The sequence below is a fragment of the Coregonus clupeaformis genome, chromosome 29, assembly GCF_020615455.1.
Source record: "Coregonus clupeaformis isolate EN_2021a chromosome 29, ASM2061545v1, whole genome shotgun sequence".
Lineage (NCBI taxonomy): Eukaryota > Metazoa > Chordata > Actinopteri > Salmoniformes > Salmonidae > Coregonus > Coregonus clupeaformis.
The window spans coordinates 34,527,738-34,531,421 of NC_059220.1; the positions used below are offsets into that span (position 1 = coordinate 34,527,738).

A 3,684-nucleotide genomic window follows, 5' to 3' on the forward strand; every position below is an offset into this window, starting at 1 on the left:
TTCTTCCATATGTTTGGGTAGTCTCCCACATTGCTTTTGGTGAACACCAAACGTGTTTGCTTATTTTTTTCTTTAAGCAATGGCTTGTTTGTTGCCACTCTTCCGTAAAGCCCAGCTCTCTGGAGTGTACGGCTTAAAGTGGTCCAATGGACAGATACTCAAATCTCCCCTGTGGAGCTTTGCAGCTCCTTCAGGGTTATCTTTGGTTTCTTTGTTGCGTCTCTGATTAATGCCCTCCTTGCCTGGTCCATGAGTTTTGGTGGGTGGTCCTCTCTTGGCAGGTTTGTTGTGGTGCCATATTCTTTCCATTTTTTTATAACGGATTTAAATGGTGCTCCGTGGGATGTTCAAAGTTTCATATATTTTTAATTTTCTGATATATAAGTGGTGCAACTTGCTTAGTGGTGTTGCAGACTCTGGGGCATTTCAGAACAGGTGTATATATACTGAGAGCATTTGACAGATCATGTGACACTTAGATTGCACACAGGTGGACTTTATTTAACTAATTATGTGACTTCTGAAAGTAATTGGTTGCACCAGTTCTTATTTAGGGGATTCATAGCAAAGGGGGTGAATACATATGCACGCACCCCTTTTCCGTTATTTCTTTTTTATAATTTTTTTAAACAAGTTATTTTGTTCATTTCACTTCACCAATTTGGACTATTTTGTGTATGTCCATTACATGAAATCCAAATAAAAATCAATTTAAATTACAGGTTGTAATGCAACAAAATAGGAAAAATGCCAAGGGGGAAGAATACTTTTGCAAGGCACTGTATATATTGTTTTCTAGCTAGATACCATAGTGCAGTTTTCTATGACATAATGACTCGTTAACGCTAACGACAATGTAGTGGATTTTTTGTTGAAGAATCCCTTTCATTGCCCACATCAGATTCAAGCTTCTGGGAAAAAGCCTCATCGATCATTTAATGGACGATGGTCTGCGTTTTCAAACTGCGCAACACATCGAGAAGGGAAGAAGAAACAGGGATACAGCATTTTTGGGCATGTAAGAGTTGGCTTTTAGGGGGCACGTTGCTTCGTAAACAATGGCTCATTGCGGGACGAAGCAAGGGGGCACTATGAGAGGGAAAGTTTCGCTAACAAGGGCAACTGAAAGGAGCTTGCAGAGGTAATTGCACGTTACGATGCTTTACTTGCTGAGCATATAGACGTTTCTACTGTCTTCTCTGGGATGTTGAAATCAATTTAGAATGATTTGATAGCTTCCATTGCATCATCCATTATAATTGAGATTAAAATAGATGTTGACGCAGTGGATTTTTTGGTATGGCAAATGGATAAAACCACAGACATCAGCTGTTGCTCGCAGTTCTAAGTTATTGTCAGGGATGTGAATGATCAGGGCTTTATTCAGGAACGTTTCTTGGGCTACTTTGATGTGCTTATTGGGCAGTATGTGTTTGACTTTGTGAGTTCTGAGTTACATTTTGCTCAAACGTATGATGGCGATGCTGTAATGGAATGTATCTGCTATTTATATTTCCATTTTAGTCATTTAGCAGACACTCTTATCCAGAGCGACTTACAGTTAGTGAGTGCATACATTTTCATACTGGTCCCCCGTGGGAAACGAACCCACAACCCTGGCGTTGCAAGCGCCATGCTCTACCAACTGAGCTACAGGGGAATTTACAGCTACGTCCCCTCCTGTTCCCTGATTAAAAGGTGATGACCAGTCCACTACTCTCTCCTGATATGTCTCATGTAACCTATCATCCACTGGCGCATTGAATGTTTCCTCTCCAAGTACTGTGAGTAGCCCTGTCAATTTTCTCTAATTACTGTATGTAGTCAATCAATTACACAAACACAAATCACATTATTACACATCAATGGTATTTTAATCCTTGCTTGGGCTAACTCATTCTTAGCTCTTTTGTCTAACTGTGTTGTGTTATTGTTTTTTGTCTTCCCAGTCAAATCCTGTCCTGTCCTCAGTGGAAGAGCTGAGCCATTCTCCAACACCATCCATCCATGATGTACCTGTCCTGCACTGAAGCCTCTCAACACCTCAAGCCCTGTCCTGCACGGAAGTCAAGCCTCTGAACACCTAAACTCATGCCTCGTACCCTCATTCAATCACTGCTGTGATCCCTTCCTATCATTGTGAAAGTAGCCCTCTCATTCCCATTCCCCATAATATTTTACTATACATTTCTTTAGTAAATGTTTTAGGTAAAAATAAATTGTTTTTGGCGATTTTTGAAACATGCTTTGTCGTCTCCGTGCGGTCCACGACTATACCATGGTTCTCCCATCCTCCTAATTGTTTCAAGTGACGAGCTTCCAATGCCTCGAAGAGATTGCAAGTAAGCATGTCACTATACTGTTTTACACCTGCTGTATCCTGTACACGTGACAAATCAAATGTGAAACTTGAAATAACCCAACAGTAAAGTTCATTCTTGCAAAACATATTCTCCTACATCCACTGTTGCCTGACTTCCACTGCTCTCAATTCCTCATCTGTGCCATTTTAGAGGGGATTTAAGTGTGTCTGTAAATACTTTGAATCTCTACTCTGCTCCCCGAGCCCATTCCTGGTTGGAAGCCGTAGGTTGTTATGTTAAAACTGCAGCAACATGCTGTTCAGAGTGCCAGATGCATTAAGGCTCAGCAGCACTGAGAGCGGAAAACAGACACCATTCTAGACATCGCCTGGAGCCTCGGATTTGCCAGCCATGTCTGTTTCTTTTCTCAAAACAAGCATTGACGTGGAGAGAGGGAGCGAAACACACACTTCCCCGTTCTCGACATTTTAAGTGCTATACATTCAAGCAAAATGAGTCTAGCAGTCAATTAAAAGAGATGTTATAAGTGGGCACATTTTAGATTTATTTAGAGGGGGTTTTGAAGTGATGTGCAATAGTACAGCTGTGAATATTCACTCATTGTAATTTTAACTGTGGCCGACTTGTCCCCAATCAAAGTTTAATCAAGAAAGAGAAGCGACAATAGACCTAACACTCGGCGCGAGAGGCTTAAACTGCTTTTTAAAGTGGCATTAAGATGTTGAAATCTTTATGCTTTTTCGAACGCGCTGAGTCCCCGATGAGTCATCACATTAGCAGAGTTTAGATCGGCGAACTTTTAAAGAATTTTGCTCCTGATTACTAGCTGACTCCTGCTGCGTGTGAACAACGATGAAAAACCACTGACATCATTAGATGAGGGTCAGAGCCGTGTTATGGCAGCCCCACTCCACACTTCAGATCACTTTGTGGCTTCGCTCTCCATCCATCAGTTATGAGGGTTCATGTTGTTGCACCACACACAGCTGCTGTTGTGTCATTACATCTTATTCTTACCCCCTGAGAAACTCAGTGGCAAGGTCTGCTTAGTGCTTACTGGTTGTCAGTTTTTAGGACTGAGGTGCTTTTTTTGATCAGCGCATCAATTCCGTGTAATAAATGTCTATTTACATGTAGGCTAGCATAAAATTGTTTAGAATGAATATGCATTCAGAGATTACCCACTAGACTGGCCCGTCGGACGTTAGTATAGAAATTGGAATGGTGGAAATACAGTAAGTCTGTTATTCATGGGAGCCAGAGGGAGAGGAGTGTATGGAACATTGGGCACTGCGCCTTTGCAGTGTGGTTTATGATCTGGGTGAGAGTTTTGAGAGTCTCTCACTCTGAGTCAGAGTAG

The 3,684-nt window shown here is 41.6% G+C and overlaps 1 long non-coding RNA gene across 1 annotated transcript; it reads left to right on the top strand.

Moving 5' to 3' along the window:
- The first annotated feature begins 796 nt into the window (after positions 1 to 796).
- On the top strand, positions 797 to 2,450 carry LOC121544413. The gene is made up of 3 exons (XR_005996104.2): positions 797 to 1,141; positions 1,699 to 1,784; positions 1,950 to 2,450. It is a non-coding gene; the product is annotated as an uncharacterized LOC121544413 (long non-coding RNA).
- The last annotated feature ends 1,234 nt before the right edge of the window (positions 2,451 to 3,684 follow it).